The 19,895-nt window shown below is 47.3% G+C and overlaps 1 protein-coding gene across 2 annotated transcripts in view; it reads left to right on the top strand.

The window, feature by feature from the left end:
- ctnna2 (catenin (cadherin-associated protein), alpha 2) overlaps window positions 1-19,895 on the top strand; it is a 360,420-nt gene that overhangs the window by 91,755 nt on the left and 248,770 nt on the right. The window contains exon 1 of one of the 2 annotated variants that reach the window (XM_064335133.1): window positions 2,233-2,808. The exons of the other annotated variant lie outside the window; for it this stretch is intronic. The gene's annotated coding sequence lies outside the window, so the exon portion shown is untranslated. Of the gene's footprint in view, window positions 1-2,232; window positions 2,809-19,895 lie in introns of those variants that run through there. 2 annotated transcript variants of the gene reach the window in all.

Below are 19,895 nucleotides of genomic sequence, written 5' to 3'. Positions count from 1 at the left end.
CTACAGCTATGAGTCATTTAGAGAAATGGAGAAGATGTCTATCCGCAGATTTAAGTGTTTGTAACATACACTGTGCCCTGAATGTCTTTGTGATGGTAATTTGATATCTTCATCTTCTGCCAGCCTCGACTTCAAAAGGGAGAACATCCAGCTTGGTTATGGCTGAGGAGAAAAACACGTCCTTTTGATTGTAGGGAATACCACCTTGGTGTGGGACATGAAGAACTGCACTTTTTAAAAACAAGTTAGTTCAGGCTCCAGACTTCACATCAAACTTTATTTCAGAGACCTAAACTATATGGGTAGGCAAGTAAAATGTTTAAATGCCTGATAAATGACACAACCACATGACTTTGTTTCCTAAAAGACACTGGTTCTATGAGAAACTACAGCCTGATAAGGTATTTGAATGAACTCACCAGTTATAAATCTAGGGCCATGGAATTGCCGTGTGCTTAGCACATGCTTTTTTGAAGTGCACACTGACTTTTACAGGTGTTTACAGTTTAAATTTAATTTGGCAGTTACTGTAAACTTGAGTATCTAATTATGAAAGGGAACCCATTATAAATCGCACAAGGTTCCAGATGATTATCAATATCTGCTCTTTCCTCCTTGATTTAAGAACTGTTTACAGTGTGAAATATTCACCAAGTGACAGTAGAAAGACAGTAGAATGCTGAAGTCCAGTTGTCTCAGATAAGACGGGAATATTTTAAGATGAAACCGCTAACACAGCACTTTTCACAGAGAGGCAAAGAAAAGCACTGTCAATCGGCATGGCTACTGTCGCTCGGAGACGTCTGCTGTAATGGAGAACTCTCACCCGTCACTGCATTGTTCTCTCGTTGTACTCTCAAGTAAAGACTGCGTTCTGCTCCATAGGAGTGAAGTTCTGTCACTAAAACTTGCCCATATCCGTAAACCAACTCTGGGAAAGAGTACTTGTCTAGGATGTTGTGTATCAGGTTGCGGTATGGGCAGAGTTGCAGCCATTTAGCATGGAGCTGTCTACCACTCACTACTCACTTTGCAATGGTGCATTGTGGATTATTGCAAGACCATTTTACAAATATATTTGATACATACCGAATTGTAGAAACTGACTTTTAACACAGGGAGATGCTTCCATCTAGTGGCCATACATTTACAGTGTCTATCTTTTATTTTTTCTAACAGCATCACTTCAAGGGCAGTAGTTTATTCAAGAATAAATTATTACTCTACAGGTTTCAGTTTAAAGGTCCAGGAAACTGAAATCTGTGAATTATTTGCTGATGTGTTGTTTTAAAACCTTTTTGAATTCACAAACAAATATCTTTTAATAATTATTGCAAACAAAAAAAAAAAAAAAACTTATAAAAACCTGTGCTGAAATTGCCTTACTTTCTATTTTACCATTTGTTCACACGTGCATGTGGTTCATTGCCTGATGAAATTATGATACACTTAAAACAACTGGAGCTTGAAAGTTATGACATGAAAATCACAAGTCATTCAGCGGCTTACTGACTAAACACAGTTTGCCATCTAGTGGGCAGTTTGTGAACACATATACTGCAGGTTTTGTGGGTTGGTCTTGTTAGAGCAGTGGTCTCCAACCCTGGTCCTGGAGAGCTACAGGGTCTGCTGGTTTTCATAGTGACTCTGCACTTCATGAATCAATTAGATCAGTTGATTACCCAGTTAACTCAAATCACCTGGTGTCTTGGGTCTCAATTGGGTGCTGATTTTAGGCTTCGAGGTGTCCAAATAGAAAGCAATTATATTTATTGAATAATGCCTTGTAAACCTGCTTAGATTACTTTGCAGTGGCTGCATAAAATGTGTTATTAGTATTTATGAGGCACATTGTTCTCACTAAGGGGATATCACAATCTCTTGTAAAGTGTTCTGTGCACTTTATGAAGTGCAACGTTGTGCTACCATTTTATACCTTGAATAAGTGTTTAGAGTAGTGGTTCTCAAACTGTTTTAGATCTGGGGTTCCAGAAAGGGCCAGTGTGGGTGCACACACCTGCTTCTACTAATCAATCACTAGAGTCATTGCTAAGCACCTTGATTAGTAGAATCAGGATCAAGTGTGTACACCCACACTGGACCTTTCTGGATAAGACTGGGGACCCCAGCTGTAACACATGAAAAGCACCTAATTAAGAAAGATTAACAGCTTGTTAAAATACTGCGATTGCTGTTGAGGTTGGAATGAAGACCAGCATACACAGGGGTCCCCCAGGACCGAGTTTGAGAACCACTGCTCTAGAGTGCCGTGAAAACATATTTGGCTTTGTTCGGATGTCCTCCATTTGTGTTATCTAGTGCCTATACCAGTATCACCCATGTGAAAGCGTGATTGCCCCCTTAGTTCAATCAATCAATTAACCAAATTTAATTGATAATTAGATTCAGCTGATTGAAGGCAGCCAGGCTTGATTGCAGCCACTCCCATTGATTCTACACCTCACTCACATTGAACCTTACCTTCAGAATGTAGTCACCACCGAGTTTCTACAAGCATGATCAAAGGAAATTCCAGAAAAGATTAAAAAAAGATGGGAAAAAAGTTAGTTAGAAAAATATCAGTCTGGAACGGGTTACAAAGCCATTTCTAAGGCTCTGGGACTCCACTGAACCACAGATAGTGCCATTATCTCTAAATGGAGAACTCTTGGAACAGTGAACCATCCAAGGGGTGGCCGACCTGCAAACATTTCTCGCAAGGGTGCGGCAACAGCTCATCCAAAGAAGTCGCGAAAGATCCCAGAAAGAACATCCAATGAACTGCAGGCCTCTCTAGCCTCAGCTAAGGTCAGTGTTCATGACTCCACAATAAGGAAGGGACTGAAAGACTGATATAAAATTATTGTTAGTATATTTGGTTGGTTGTAGTTATTGCTGCTAAAGGTGGTGCAACCAGTTCTTAAGTTTAAGGGGGCCAGTAATTTTTTGCATGGGTGGTTTGAGTGTTTGTTCAGGGTGTCCAGTATTGCATTTTGTCTAAAGATCTGAAACCATTCAGTGTGACAAAGAGAAGAAATCCGGAAGGTGGCAAATACTTTTTCATAGCGCTGTACATATATAAGTGATAGAAGATACTCTGTGTGATATTTAACTATACGTATGCAATCATACTATGGCTGAAGAATATTAGAAGTAGTCTGGTGACCCGGTCTTAATGATAGGACACTAACTTATGCTGAATTAATAGGGTTTACTGTTTTCAAGGGTAATGCATCCTCCACAACTCTCTTGTTCCTCTTGTATGCCTTCTCAACAAGTGTAAACTAGCACAAGCAATGTACAATGTATTTAACATCGCAGAAGCCTTGAGCTGGGAAAGAGATATGCCCGTGTCAGTGTTAAGCCATTTGCAGCAGTGCACCCGGCTACTGGTGATAATTAAACTGGGGAAGTTAAAGGGTAAAATCGATCACATGGGATAAAGAGAACACTGGCGGTCTGCAGTCTGTCACCGGCCCAGCCCGTAAAGTATGTGCTACAGAGCGAAGCTCTGCCTTTCCCGTTCGCAAGAACCGCGGAAACCGTCCCGTTGTGTAATTTTAGAATCGATTTTTGCCGTACGAGCCACTTTTGTAAACCGCCACGTATCGGGTGAGGGGCTTTGATCGGAGCTGCTCGGCGCCTGCTGTGAATTGCCGAGTCGTGTCACGAGTGGCCTTTCTCAGAACATGATGGCTCTTAAACGCAGCCTGGAAGACCTTTGAACGTTTGTATTAGCTTTTCTCCGAGCCGTCCAATCTCTGATTTCATCTGGACTCGGTTCATAAAGGGAGGAGGCGGTTACTTCTCCGCACTTGAGGTTGATGCGCTGCGCGCAGTGTCTCGAGATGAATGCCACTTGGTCTCCAAGGTGCTCTGATCCCTCATAGCCTCTGTCTGAGGAGGAAATTTGGAGTTGCTGCGGTTTGTATTGTTTGCCGAATAAAATGCCTGCGTAGCACAGAGATCTGATAGCACGGTAAAGCGAACCCACGTACACTGCTAGCGCTGTCAGAGTTACCGCAGAGGGCTCGGGAGACCTCTGTTTTCCAGGTAGCCCACCCTCTGTAGCTCTTATCTTCAGATTGCGCATCGAACCGGCGCAGACGAAAGAAAGTTAAAAAAAAACAAAAAAAAAAACAAGTCAGGACACTCAGAGCTTGAGGTCATCCCTCAAAAATGTCAGCAAAGGGCCCAGAAAATCCTTTTATGAGGGGTTGGATAACCCTTTCGTAAAAGCCTGCTTGCAGGCGTGACTCTGTTTAATGATGAAACAGTGGCTCTCCGGATATCGAGTTGTTAAAAAATGACACGGCCGACCTGATGTGAGTCAGCGCTTCTCCTGGAAATATCATCGGCGTTCAGGGCAGGTTCATCCGTTTATGCCTGTGTTGCAGTGCAAGGAGGGCCGTGTTTTATTGTATGTAATTTAGTATGTTTTTTTTAACTGGATTTTATGCCATCTTCAGCTCTTGAAGATTTAATTAGCTTCTTCACTTACATGATCTACATTTCTTGAACGGGTGCCAAGGCTTCAGACTATATGCTCTTGTCATATGTAAATGACCGCTTTTTCGCGGTTGTCTGTGTGGGCTACAGCTAATTATATAATTGAGCTGGGGCAATCGGTGTAAATAAAAATCGAGATGCACACCAGCTTTCCAGAATCGCATCTGCTCACTCCTGGTGAAGTGCTTAGGGAACCCTTCTAATCAGAAAGCTGATGTCTCCACTAATGATCTTTGAGTAAATTTAGAAACATTTGAAATTACTGTACCCATATGTGGATAGTGGCATAATATTACAAATGCGTAATTCATCCTGGAGAACATGACTGCCTGGCAAGTCTTTTAGTGTGCAGTTAAATTAGCTGTCACAGTAACTATGGAAGCAGTCAGTGCCAACTTGGAATGTCAGAGTGATGTCAGAGCACCAAATGTCGTCCCTAAGCACACTGCTGTGTAGTTGTTAGTAGCAGCGGAATAGAAAAGTAGTTACGGGAAAAGGACGGTCCGGGCAGGGGGAATATACATAGCCGGGTTGCTCTTACTGAAAGTGACTCAACATGAGAGATGAGTGCGACGGCCTTCGGGAATATCTGCAGAACCCCAGCTGCCCGGGGACGGCACCAGAAACGCGCCGTGCCGGAGAAGCTCTCTCTCGCCGAGCACTCGCAGAGCGCCCCCTGCAGCGATGGATCAGTCTGCCACAGCTGCACATGTCAGCAGCGTTTGATCCAGGACGTGCCTCTCCGCCAGATACAGCTGCTCATTAATTATTACGCCAAATTACCATCCCCGATTAGTGCTATCCACTTCTGCTTTAGTTTAGCTCCCGTAAAAAAGCGTGGCAAATACTTCCGCTCCCCTGCGATGGGGGAACTATGTATAAAAATGGCTAATTCCTACACGGATCACCTGATGTGGATATAAATACCCGCAAATTAAAGCTGACAGTCTGCACTGTAATGGCATATCCGTTGCTTGATTTCAAATCTAATGTGCTGGAGTACAGAGCCAAAACAACAACAAAAAAAAATGTTTCCCTGTCCAAATACTTCCAGACCGCGCTGTAGTTTTACTGCGAGTGGTGTTTTTAGTACATCCACCTGATCAAAATGTGCAGCACAGCTGCAGGACGGTTTAAAAGCTTGAGGTAGACAGCCAAGCCCCTGAAAAAAAGACTGGACCGGTGTTTTATGAAGGTAACTCAAGGTGAAAGTAGGTTAAGGGTACACTTGTGGTCTGTGAATGGGTATAATAAACAGTTACTGTCCTCATGGTAGTTCCGTTGCGCACGGTGCTCTGATCAGTGTATAAGAAAGTGAAAAATGTATTGTCCTGAAAATGTAAAAGATTGTCTGTACACCCTTGTGTTCTGTGCATTATAAATGAGCCATATATCCAGCAAGTGTACATATATTGATGAATAGACCTTGAAGTTTGTTTTAGTCAAACTTTATTCATGAGGTAAATGCAGGTGTGCTATATTTCTTTTGAAGTAGGTTCAGGATATTCATTCATAGACTGTTGATATATGACTGACTTTTTAGAAAGGGTGCACTGGTCATCCATAACGGTTGGCCACAAGGGGGAAAAAAACCTCATCCTAAACTGTTCATAGGCTCGATTGCTTTGAAACGCTACGACACACAGAAATTTACTTTTTTATTTTCTGAGATCCAAACCCTCGCAGGAGTGACCTCTTGTGGTCTCAGTTATACACTGCAAGCAAAAACACCACTCCAGCCGCAGCCGAACCTGCAAATTGAGTTCCGGATCAGTTGTTACGAGTCTTGTTGACCTTGTATACCCTCTGATTAATTATACGTCTGTCTGCATAAACAAATTCATGTCAGATGTGGAAGAGCGAGGTGGTTTGAGTGCAGAGTCGAGCAATTAAATCAGGCCAGTTAGCCGCTCTCTGGCGGGACCTCGCTGTCTTCTCCGGCGCGGCTCGCGCTGAATTCCCGCGGCGCGGCTAGCCGAGCCCGCGCCAAGGTGCGCGGAATGATAACGAAGGGGGCTCTCCTGCATCCTAATGCGGCCCGGAACCCGGCTCTCCATAATGGATCGGCGCGGAAGGCTGTCTCCGCAGCGGTCGATGCGCAGAGCAGGCGCTCGCCCGCGTCCTCCCCCCCACCCCACTCTTACCGCAGCTCCGGAATTCACCGGGGACAGACAGAGAGAGAGAGGACGGCAAAGAGACAGCCCGGGCTAATCCTCGGGCCGAAAGCCTCGAGTCAATCACCGAACGGCCATTGTGTAAAAGCAACGGGGGGGGGGGGGGGAGCACTTTGTGTGGAGGGAGCCGTGGCTGGGATTCTGCGTTAAGGCTTTTCTCTTTAAAAGCCCTCGCGGCACACTGTAGGTGTTGAAGCAACGGGTGCCAAGTCTTCATTTGTGGCTTCTCAATGGAGGCTGCCGTTGATGCGTTTTACGGGGGTGAGATGACTTGTCATATCTGGCGCTTTTATTTCTAAAAGTAAAGAAAAAGGCTTTTGATTGGCTATTTTTTTTGTCAGGTCCGTGTGAAAGGCATCTGTTTAGCCGCTTTAATGCGTTGTACATTAAGGTGTGTTCACACTTTGTCACAGAATTTATGTTTTGCAACATTTTTTTCTTCCTCCATCACGCCCATACATTACAGGGTGTTAAAATCAAGGTGCAAAAATGTACAGCTGTCCAAGACTTGTGGGAGAAATGTGATATTTATCTTTTTATACCTTGTGAAGTTATAATGTATACTTTTACAACATGGCATTTTGCTTTTAATGCTCAAGCTGTTTTGGCATTAACAGAAACTGAAAGTGCAGAATTCAGAAGTTCACAAAGCACTGTGACTACAAACTGAAAGAGTTGTCTATTCACTTTTAAAAACACGTCTGACCTGTAAATGTAATGTAACATACATACATATATTCACTATTCATGCTAGCATAGAAAATGGTATAACTATCCTGATAATTGAAATTAATTCAGTATTTTGTGTTTGCCATGTACAAATTAGCTTTCACAACTGTAATGCATTTGAGTGGCCGCTGCATATGAAGTACATCATCCTCTTGTTCAGAGACATAGCTTGGGCACAGATGGTAAAGTAATTTGGTCACTTTAATTCTGGAAAAACTCGGCGTGCCCTGCTAATGAGAGTAGTGGTTAATTTGCGCCATAGGCTCCAGGTTGCATGGTACTGGTCCCCAAAGTGTGGATTGGGGTTTAAGTGGGTCTTGAGATGTGAAAGCAATTAACTCATCATATATAATTCACTTTATATCGACGTTGACACAGATGAAATTAAAATTTAGACCCATTTCGTGCATTGCACACCTGCAGTGTATATATCTGCAGGTCGAAGTAGCACATTACACCACTAGGGGGCCGGAGCTGAGAATGAGCACGCCTTCAGGATCTTGAGAATGGAGAAGATGGACGACCCAACGGTGAACGAGTGGCGGGTAGGAACAGCCTCGCAGGGAGAGACGAGAGCCGCAAGGCGGCGCGGATAAGAGCGCGGCGGGCTTTTCCGCGGATAATCCCCAACATTAGAGGCGGGGGCTTATTCCAGGAGAGAACAATCCAGTGACACGCCACGGCGACCAGACGAGAGCGCCGTGCCCCTTAAGCATCGCGTCCGCCAAATACCGCTGTTCACTCGCAAAAATATATATATATATATATATAAATAAGAAAATGGGGGCAGGCTCAGTGCAGCGGGGGTCCTGCTGATTTAGATGACGCGAGAACTCGCGGGGGAGCCGTCGGGGGCCGGGAGCGCGGGTACGAATGCGCCGCTCCCCGCCTCGTCCCGATTGGAGAAGCCCGCTTACGCGGTAATCTTGGACGCGCGGGCCCGGCCTGCTCGCATGGAGCCGAGGAGATCTGAGGGGCTTTACGGCTTCAGTGGGAATAAGAGGAAGAATATGAAGAAAAAAGAGCGGGAAGAAAATAGGCTACTGTAACCCCAGTGCCCCGTGTGGAATTGTGCGCGCGGCTTTAGCGGGACGCTAACATTAGCTTTAGCCTGAGCGGCTGTGATTAAGTTGCAGTAAGGTGGACTCGCTTTGGCGGGAGTCCGTGTCTCTGGTGGCTTCTCTTCTCCTCGGTGGACCCCTTCGGTTACGGGCTGCTGCGCTGTGCTCTGAGCCGCCAGGAGAAGCTCTCGCCCCGGCCACGCCTTCAGCTTGTGGGCTCTCGGTGGACGCTTCCGCCATTACGGCTCCTCAGCGGGACCCCTGTCTTCCATTACGCTTTCGCTGCCGGGCTGGCCGCTGACTCTGGGCTTGTTTATCCGTCTTGGTAGCAGCAGCCTGTTTCCCATAAATCACTGAACCTCAATGCTGGTCCTGGAGAGCCGTGCAGTCCACTGGCTTTTGTTTTTGCCTTAAGATTAGCAACCGTTTCAGACCCAAGAAATCAGGTGACCTGAGTTAGCCGTGTAATCAACTGCTGTAGCTGATAAATTGCTGTGCTACTCGAGTGCTGAGTAACAGAAAAGGCCAAGAGACCCTGTGGTTCTCCAGGACCTAGACCGAGGACCAGGGCTATAAATAAAGACAGTGTGTTCTATTTTAGTTCTTTTTATGGAGAGAGCAAGGCTGTTTACATATTGTAAAGATGAAGGCCAGGCTTGTTCTCTGAACTCGTTCTTAGGCTACACAGCTTCAGCTTTAAACCCATTCAGATGGTTATAATCCAGGTCTATTTTAAACATGTTATTTAATATTTAAAACTTAATGTCTTAACTGTCTTAAGGCTCTGATCAAAGCAAAATCACCTATGGTTTTTTTTCACGTTCAAGTCCTCCTTGTGAGTCAGGTGAACCTACTAAGGTTAAGTGTGCTTGCGAGTGTACATATGAGTGTGCTTTTCTCGTCACAGAGTATAGTGATGGGTAGGAGAGAGCAGGGAGCACCTTGACATGTGGAGCTGGAAAGGACATAGACTCAGGTCTTCATAAAACCTCTGCCACAGGTACCGTGGTTCGTGAGAAGCGAGCTGCTCGCGGCTGCTTCGAAACGGCAGTTTGTCAGGGGTCCTGGTGGGAGAGTCGTGTGTGACTTTTCACGCGTGTAACACACGAGGTGGGAACCCAAAGGATAAGTGGCATCGCGCTCTCTGACGGGGCTCTTGTAATCCTATACTCGAGAGAGGAGAATTCCTGTGGTACTCAGTGTTACGTCGGAATCCGTGAGGGACAAACGTAGCCAAGGTCTGCAAACAAATGCTTTGTGCTGTTGCTGTATGGTGTCTTTTGTCGGTGCTCTGTATTTTCTTGGTCGTGACAGCTGAAGTCCTTCCGGGAACAGGGATGGAAACGCCATGCAGTACAATTTGAAATGAAGGATCCAAATTTCATAACAAAATCGTTGAAAAAAAAAGTGTTTTGTTATAATATTTGGCTCCTTCATTTTACATTGTGAATTAGATTTGAAGAATTATGCTTTCCGGAGTCTGGTTAGCTTGCTGAAGTCAGAATTGGAAATCTGAGTTTCTCAGGAGGGTGTTAAATTCCAGACGACACAGTGACGTGTGGCAACACAATCTGACATGTCTTCAGAAGCGTGTCGTTTTGTGTCTCAGTAAAAACAACGTGAGAAGTCTTATTAGACTGAGTGAAACCTGCATTCCTTCTCACTGCTACCGTTTCAGGTATTCTGCTTCAGTGAGGGTTGGGCTGGAAGGAGAAGAAAAAAGGATCTACCTGATTGTATCAATCGTGGTGTATTTGCCTTTATAATTGCATGGATAATCTGTAGAACTCCCTCGCCCCCTCGATATGAGTTCAAAAATGATGTCCAGAGGAAGATTAATTTTAGCTGGAGATATTGCATTCAGTCACACCCCTTGGTCGTGTCGGGATTGGCTGGGGGGTCTTCCACCCCAAAACCAGCGAGCTGCGGACCCCCCCCCCACCCCACGCCCTGTGGCAACTCAGCCGACCAGGCTGTTCGTGCGGGGCTGAACCAGGCTGACCCTGGCCAAACCGAAACGGCGCGGGGAACCTGAGGTAATGGCGCATGCAAAGCGAGGAGGAGGGCTTATCGAGAATTACCATGGAAACGGAAGTCTGCCGTGAGTGAGAGGCCAGCTAATGGTTTGCTAATAAATGGGGGGAAAAGTGATTTCAAGGCAACGTGTTTGAATTGCTAAAGCGGTATGAGGAGGCTGAAAAAAATTCAGAAATAGCAAGCTGTTCTTAAAATGTTAAAATGCAGTGCCTGAAATTGGTCTGGTCTTTATTTCCGTAGAGACTCTGCATATCTCTGGGATAAATATTACATTTTGTGTGCGAAAATTGACTGTGTCTTATCTTTTCTCGCTGAACTCAGTCCCCCTGGTGTTTTGGGAAGTTTTTGTTGATTCTGGAAAGTTCTTTTGACTGACTAAGGGCTCAGATCTGCCCTGCAGGTAACCTTGACTCTGCGGAGAAGGGGAAAGGAGATCCCCCGAGGCGGTGTTTGGGTCAGAGGAGAACTGAGAGCGGTGGGTGTTACCTTAGAACAAGGACAGAGATTTCAGCTTTGGGGCAGGACATTTTCTTTAGGATTTGTTTGGAAGGGGGCACTAACAGTACCATCCAATACAACATGATAATATTGGGGGGCACGGGGCAATTATCCCTGCCCCCCCCCATCCCCTCTGGGATCTACATCCATGCCTCAGTATGATGAGTAAGATAACTCTACACACTTTCAGCAGCTGATATAGAGCTAGCATTATTAGCAAAAGTTAAACAGAATTCATCTGAAAAGGTGATAGTTTATTGGTGGAGTGCCCAGCTGAGCTGCTCCAAAATGGCCGACTGTTCCTGGCAGCGCTGCAGGGACTAGGACTGTTGGAGCAGATAAACTGCACACCTGAAAGCGATGTCAGTAGTGTGCTCCGTAGGGCTGTTTGCCCTTCTCTGGTCCCATTGAATACTAAGGACAGGGCCGGCCGCCTATTGTACATACCTCAGGGGAGGGACATCTTAACTCTCGGTCACCATGGGACTGTTGCTGTAACTGCACGTGCAGAGGCGGAATGTTCTTTCTGCTCTCCGCTCCATTAGTTGATCGAAGGGGAGTGAGGAAAGATGCACAGAGGTTTTTATGGTAATTGCATTCGCTTCAGCATTATTGCTTTAAAGTCCCCCCAATACCCTTTCAGCGACAAATTAGATTCGGCCACCCCCCCTTTGAGGCGGGGCACGGCTTTGCTTTCCGGAATTTTGGATAACATCTATTAATATGTCAGAATCGGGTTTCCAGATTGTCTTTTGCATGTCACATTCTGCCGCGCCTCCCTGCAAACCCTGCTGTTCAGAAGCACGTCGGCTCAAATCTTCCATTAGCCACTGTACCCGGGCTGCAGAGCAAACCGGAATGTGGTGCAGTGCCGGGAAGGTACCAGCGGGGGGCACTGTTGCATCAGTGACATGAATGCTTTTTTTTTTTTTTTTTACTTTCCCTTTTCACACTTTTTTCGAAGTCTTCCACAGAAACAAAGCGCTTGTACGCAGGCTGGCCTTAAACTGTGCTTAAAGCTTGCCCCCAGATTGCCATTGATAAGCATCTGTTGTTGTTAAGATGTTTTTTTTTTCTCATTTTTTGTCGGTCTCTGTGACCGTTTTAAATGATTAAGATGACAGAGCAGCCGGACCGACGCGGTGGCGGAATCCGGACGCGCGCTGCGTTCCAGGAGCGAGAGGAAGCGCGTCTTTCTCGGCCCTCCTTAAACGAGCGCCCGGCCCGTGCCGTCCGTCTGGCCTTCCGCCATCTTCCGGAAGCCTGCCCGCCACGCCCTCGCTCACCTGTGCGTCACCCGTGGCGTCGGAGTCGCTCTGCACGCGAGAACCTTCCCCCCCACCCCTCCAGCCCCTCCCCCATCCGCCATCGCTCGCTCACGCTCCGCCGGGCATTTGCCGGTGTGTCCGCCCGCTCCTCCTCGTCGCCGCCGGAGATTACATCGCGGGGGGAAAAAAAACCGCGGCATTGTGGGAAAACGCTCACCCACGCTCCGTTGCTCTCCCGGTGGTTCCGCACGCGCCGGCTGCCTGTACGAGACGCGGCGGCGAAGGACGCCCTCGCTGGACGTTTTTGGCGTCTTCCCTCCTCTTCCCGAGGCTAACCCCTGGGGAATCAGCCGGCTCGCTGAAGGCAAATGCAGTCATTTCAAGCTGGGGTTGAATTCCCGAAGGCGCGGGCTGGTGTACACAGGCTTACACAAACAAGGCTTCGCTTCCCCCATAGAACAGCTGGAAAGCTTCGTTCGGCCCGGATGTCGGTGGTGATTTTGTCGCACGCTAGCGCACAAGCGGTTGTATCGCTGGCCCTGCGGGGCGGTAGAAAGTTGGGTAAACTAAAACTGCGTGAGCGCTCGGCCTGCGTACGCGTGAGCGTGGCTGCGCATACAGGTTAGCGCGCGCATAGGACGCGTTTCTGCACGTGTGATACCGCGCGCTCGCTCGCTCGCTCGCGGGGGTGAACGAGGGCAGCAGCGCGCCCGTGTGCGCGTCGTTGCGCAGCCGTCAGTCAAAAAATAAAAAAATAAAATAAAAAAAACGTTCACTGTCAGTCTTTCGGAGTGGAGCTGGCAGAAGCATGTATGGAAATCAGATGCGAAATCCTTTTTTTTTTTCGAGGGCTGTCAGTTCACAAGGACACATCGAAGCGAGGCCCTGTGTCACCGGTCTTGACGTGTAACCGACAGCTGGCACGTCCGACGGAAACGAAACGGAAAAGCGAAATACTGCATTAATCCCCGGGATACAGTCATCTGTCAAATTACCAGTAATACCTACGTGCGGATCATAATGGCTTGTCAGATAAATGATGATTGCTTTGTATGAATTTGCAGATAAAGGCTAAGGGCGTTCCTGGTGTGCATTATCGCAGTGCAACCTCCCATCCTGATGTTCCAGCCCGCCTCCGCGATTGATGTGTTGTCGTCGTTTTCGCGTGCAGATGCTGCGGGGCCGTCCGCGTTTATTAAATAATACGCGGTGTCGAGTGAGGCGCCGGGGACGCGACGAAGGCCGTCGCGCGCTCTGGCCCCGCCCTCTCCGCGGGCGAAGCGGACGCGCGGCTCGCGGGAGTCCTAAAAACAGGAAACGAACGAGCGGGTGAGAAGTCGGGCCTGCACAGACGGCGAACACACACGCTTGGCGGAAAGGACGTACGGGCTGTTCTCAGACCCCTGGGATGGGCGGAGCCTTGGGGCGGTGGGCCTGTGGAGCGTTTGAGTAGGAGGGTTGAGATGTGAAGTGCGAACTCCTTAAAGCACACATTACACTGTCACGAGCACAGCATGATGCCAGTCTCATATACTACCAAGACAGGAGAAGCATACAGAACACACGTCCCAGTTTCTGCATAGGCGCTGGAGGTATAGGGGAATTCAAATGTAAAAGGGAAGGAAAATCCCACACACTACTCTTCATTGCTCCTGTTTATTGAACTGCATTATGTTTTGAAACGTCGTGTATATATAGTTCAAAAAATGGAAGCAATGAGGAGTAGTTTGTGGGGTTTTCCTTGTTTTTACATGATAACCAGCCTGTCCATAACCAGCCATAACAGCATATTCCAGCGTGTTACCTTCGTCGTTGCGCTGTCCAAATATACATGGTACCCATTTTATAAAGGTTATCCTGAAATGTATCCTCGGTACATGCGTGTAATAACATTTGCCACGAGCTGTAATTAGCTGTAATAACTGGTTATAACGTGACATTCTTAGGGAAGCATTGTGTAGGCCCTATGATGTACAGTTGCAGTAAAGTGTTCCCGGGACCCTCCCAGTTGAGGCCAGCAAGTCTCAGCTGGGTGAAGGTTGTGATCTGAACACAGGGTTGTAATCTGAACACAGGGTTTTAACACGGTGGAAGGCACTTTTGTTCTGAGAGGTCAGTGTGTGTGCTGGCTTTTGTTTTCCCCAATTACCCTGGCTTGACTCGCTAATTGCGGTAGCTGCATAAACCAATTGAGGTTTTCTCACCGTCCACACAAACACACTTCACGTAGGGAAACCAGAACAGTCTTCAGCTGTCATTCACGGCCTCACCAAGAAAGGTAATTAAAATTTCATGTCATGCGAGTGATTGATTTAAAGGATTGATTTAACGACCAAGGGCAGAAGTAGCCATGACACGCAAAAACGTCCCTCCAGAACCCCCAGACGGACATCTGCAGGTATTGCACATAGTGTGCACATAGCCAACTAGCCACGGGCGTCGCCGATTGGAAAAGGTAATAGATACCGCGTTTAAGCGTGTACGTAAGAGGGGAGAGGGGAGTAGCCTTTCGCAGATATCGGCGTTCGTTTGTTCTGCTCCGCTGGCGCTGAATGGTCATCGTAATCCGCTTTGTCCGAATGCAAACGCGGGATTGGCGCGCGCGGTCCGCGCATGCTGTGCCTCCCCTCCACGCGTCCGCTTCAGATCCTCCGCACTAAGAATATCGCACTCCTCAGATGTTCTCTGGATAAGTGCTTAATCTAAATGTAAATGTTAGCGGGGAAGGGGGGGGGGGAAGCTAGATTTCGGAATTTAAATCGTATCCATGATGTTGGCGTGCCGTCGCACGTGGAGTGCGGACGTCCGTCGAGGCGCTAGTGGCGTCTCTCTTCAAGCGCTCACGTGATGCGCGCTCCTGCGGATCCTGGATCGGCAACTCGATGCGGCGCTCGCGGTCGAAAGCGCTGAGGAGGAGGATGCGTAAAACCGCGCCGCTGACGTCCTCCGCGCCAAACCGTACGAGGCTCTCCTAGAGCCCCCGATAGGGCCGCCTGCCCACGGTGGTGCTGACTGGCGCCACGGCCGGCTCGATAACCGCCCCCCCCCCCCCCCTTCAGTCATTTTCACCTCCAGTGAAGCGCTGGGGCGCCGCGGACCCGCCTCTTAATTACGTTCCCGATATCGGAGACGGCGGCGGGGGCTAAACACCGCGTTCTCTCCAGACAAATGCACTTGTCACGGAAATATAAGGAGGAGAGAGAATGAATAATGAAAGATGACCAGGGGAAAAAAACGCGTTTGAAAACAGAGACGAGGAAAAAAAACGACGACAAAAAAACGATTCTTCTCGGTGTCTGTCGGCGTTTAGCGACACCTGAGAAAGTGTTTCTCAGTCTTGGGCTAATAAGGGGCGAGATGAGGCTAATTAAGATGTGACGGAACGACCGGGCCTGTGTCTCCAGTCCTGATGGAGGCTGTAATTGTTCCGGCTCTGGAAGGCTGCCATTTTAAAAAGGCTGAAGAAAAAATTGTCGGTTTTGCCTCTCCTCTTCCAGAAGCAAATTGCTCTTCTTTTCTTTCCAGTAGGGCTTCATTTGTGTTGCATTGTAGCGACACCGGGATTTACATGAGCACCCAACTGCTGTTTTTATTTACCGTCTACCTCCACCACCCCACACATGCTACGCAATTTTCCAATAAATATGTAATAAAGTGCCGGGGCATCTTTCACACGGGAGGCGTAACGGCACCAGGAGAGTCGTTTTAAAGCAAGGAGCCTGCAGCGCAACATGTCTCTCAGGCACTATGGTTCTTGATTTGTTATGAACCGGTTTTTGAGGTCAATAGAAATGGAAGAAACACATTAGACTGATTGGCCGGGTAAATTTGCTAAGAACGTCAGTAAAAATCACTGTTATTGGTTTACATGGAAGTAAAATTAATGTAGGGCAGTAACAATTATTGAGTAAAATAAATCATTGCCACTCCTGGGACTCCTGGTGATAGAACTGTGCAAGATGTACTTTTGTTTTAGTGCTTTGCTTTTTTTTTTTTTTTTGTGTAGACTGTATTTTTTAATCCTGACCGATCCTGGCCAGCATTTCAGCGTTCATACAAAAAAGGGGAAATAATAGTAATTCAGAGAGTGAAGCATGAAAACGTCTTTAAAAAAAAAATAAAATAATAATAATGTAAATGTGAAAATTGCTATCGACCAGACTGATGGGAAATTTTACACATCTGCCCGTTATAAATGAATCTCACACTTTCAAATTGCTGTTTGATCCACAAAATAAAATCTATAATGGTTCCCTCGTGACATTTTCATATGTATACTAATTATAATCCAAGAAATTAAGAAGAAATTGCGGTGAGCTTTCACTTTTCTGAATTTTTTTTTTACATTGATCAGAGCTAGTGATACAAAATAAATACAAAATACAAATAATACATCATATAAATAATACATACAAAATGCAATTATTTTGGTGTTCTTTTACGATGATGATATGGAATTGACATTTATTTTTGGTGAAAAAGGGTAGCGTTGGCTATCTTCTTCACCCACATAATCGTATGCACTTGCGCAAGACAGACAAACGGAACAGATCCACGCAGATTGCAGTGACGTCATGGTTTTGGTCCTGGCCTTCTGACCTTATTTTAAAACATGTTTTGCCTCGTGCGTGGGTGCTGTATCCCATAATTCCATTCTTCTGGGATGATCAGGAACTAGCGGCGCAGCCGTCGCTCTCGTCCGTTGCCCTGACCGGCAGGTCCGCGGCCCGCCCTCCGCAGAGTGAACACGCGTGCCGCTGACCGGTGGCAAATCGCTGGGCGGATTGGCGGTTGCGGAGAGAGAGCGGCTCGAAAGGCGGCTCCGGGGGAAAGTGCTTTTGGGACAGGACGCCTCCGCCGGCGATGCCGTGTCTGCTGGCGAGACGAAGAAAGAGCGCAGCGAGAAAAGAACCTGGCTATTTTTTCCCCACCTCCCTCTTTCTCTCTCCATGCCTTTTAATCAATGAGTCCTTTCCTTTTGAAGTGTCCAGCTTGACGTTCGGCTTAGGCTGGCCTTGGAGGACTTTGCACACCCATTTTAGGTGCTTTTGTGGGGAATCTGTGGGAAGCAGCTTGCATTATGAAGCTGGTGGGATGGTTTGCCCCTCGATGGCTCTCACTCCAAGAATAAATCGCACAGAAAATAAACAGCGCTAATAACACTGTCCTTGTCATTTCACAAACCTCAAAGGAATAAAACATTTAGAAATCCAGAAGCCTCTCGGTGGCTATGTTATGTTAGAAAAAGTTTCCCATCAGCAAGAGCGTCTGAGGGTGGCCTGCTGACCCTCTGCTTGAAGCTGTCTGTCTGAGGCTCGAGGTCGTTCATCTCGCATTCCACAGGGGAGAAATTCACCCACGTACCTGCAAACCTTAACCTCCCATCCCCTTCCCCCAAAACCTACTCACTTATTTAGCACGACCTTCAACCAAAGCTAGTTCTCAAACTTTCCAAGGCTCATTAAACAGCCGGGTTTGTATCGGAGCCGTAAAATTTGAACACGGGAAACGAATGCTCGACCCGGCGCAGTTTAAAGTTTATTTCTCGGTTTTCGGCTGCTCGTGCCTGGGGGGGCTTGCTATTGTAACGCGCGGTGGCAGGCATCAAAGATGCTTCGACCAGCCGCCGTGGCGAAAACGCCGGAGCCCTTTGGTCAATGAGCGATGCTTCGAAATCTGTGCGAAGCGAAAAGGGCGAACGCTCCGCCCCTTCCCCGGCGCTGCCGCGTGGCGTGCGTGAGGAATGCACCACAGAATGCATGAAAGCTGACCACGCTCTTCTTCTCTTATTTTACATGCTGGCGCTGAAGGCTATGCCGAGTTCAGCATGGCTTCGTTCGCAGCGTATGGGCTGCCCTTCAGTGTCATCGCCGCGGCGATCCCTCGTCATCGCGGCGTGGCCGTCTGGGAAGACCTGCGCTCGTGACCGAGGAGCTGCAGGTTCGAGTTCAGCCTGCTATAGTAATCTCGCTCGGTTCAGTAGGCCTATTTACAGCACAGCGGCGTATACTTGGGTAATATGTGCCGTTATAGCTGCATAAATCTGCCTTGAGAAGGCTGTGAACTGAGCAAATAAAACGGAACATATACAGCAGCATTGGCTAAGTGGTGGTGGAATTCAGCCCCCCCCCGTCTTTTGCAGTAGCAGCGAGTAGCTTATGAACTCCGTGTTCTCCTGCACCAGGCCCTCCAGCGGACCCTGTTGTCCTCAGATACCTGCGCAGCGACCACCGGCCCACGTCCTCGCCGGCTCGTTAGAGTGTGAAAGCTGTCGGAGTTAACCGCAGAGAGATTTGGTCAGCTTACCACAGCTGCCAACTTTCTTTCCGAAAGGGATGCAATTATCTCCTCAGTAATTGCCTTTAACAGGCTCTGACATCACAAACACAGGTCGCGAAATGTTCTGAGTTAACTCCCGTCCGTTGCTTTCACCTCTTGGAAAGCCCCGGTGCCTTTTAAAAACCCCCGTCTTATATTTTTCTTTTTCCCTTTTCTTTCATGCAATTTGAGGAGAACGTTAATAAGAATTTGAAAATGAACCCGAGGGAGGATGTTCAAGCGGATGTGGCAGACACACACAAAATGGCCTGATTTATCACAATGCGCCCAAACAAATATGTTCCCCGCGTCTTTATTTTCTTGCCGAACGATCCCAGTGGCCATTCCGAAGTCGCTTTACACGTTATTGTAATTTTTTATTTTTTTTTAAACCTTTTTTTCCCCCAGTTTGAAATAGCAAAGAGGGTGTCAGGACTCTACCTCCTTTACACTGGTATAAAAATAAAATAAAATACAATTTAAAAAAAGTTCAGAAGTGCCACTTTGTGCGTGGGGAAAAAAAAAAAAACCCTGCTAGGGCTGCTTCCCTTTTGTGTGTGCGATAAAGGGACCTGGCATCCATCGTGTTTAGCATCAGATGTGAGGAACCCATCCTGTGGGACCATGAGTCTGATGTTTGCAGAAGCAGGCAAAGATCGCGCTCTTATCAGGGGGATGGAAAGTGTTATCGTAGCGGGGACGCTTTGAAAAGGCCCAACGTGGAAGGAGACCTTCATTCATATTCAAATTTCGAGATGGCCTCACGACCAGGGTTTTCAATTATGAAGCCCGTACTACGTTATGTATGTATAATGTGCCTGTATGTTTGTGTGTGTGTGTGTGTGGGTGCGTCACGTGATACGGACTTTCTCTTTGCTTTTGTCAGAATTGCCTGCGCCACAGTGCCTGTCACTTAGTATTAGTAACGTGTTTGTTTCCTGTGAAAAGTGGCAGTTATCGCATGGCGCGCGCTTCGGGTAGTTTATGCGCATATTAATCACGCAAACAATGCATCACTGTCTTTCCATTTCCCCTCATTGTCTGCGCGTAGCGGCGAGGCTATGGATAGGAGCTCGGACCGGGATTACACCGAAGCCTTTTTTAAATATCGCGTTGATGATAACGCTCCGGGCCGTGTGTTTCCGTGTGCCGATGTTCTCTGCAGTGATCACTTGTTTAAAAAAAAAACAATAAAAAAAAAACATTTTGACAAAGGCAACATGTTTGAAGTGAACTTGCTGGAAGACAGAGAGCGGCCAGCTATTTCCCTCACTCTCGCAGTCAGAAGTGCGGAATCGTAG

The sequence above is a fragment of the Anguilla rostrata genome, chromosome 5, assembly GCF_018555375.3.
Source record: "Anguilla rostrata isolate EN2019 chromosome 5, ASM1855537v3, whole genome shotgun sequence".
Lineage (NCBI taxonomy): Eukaryota > Metazoa > Chordata > Actinopteri > Anguilliformes > Anguillidae > Anguilla > Anguilla rostrata.
Note: the sequence above shows the minus strand (reverse complement) of the source record. Positions and strands in the feature narration are given on the sequence as shown.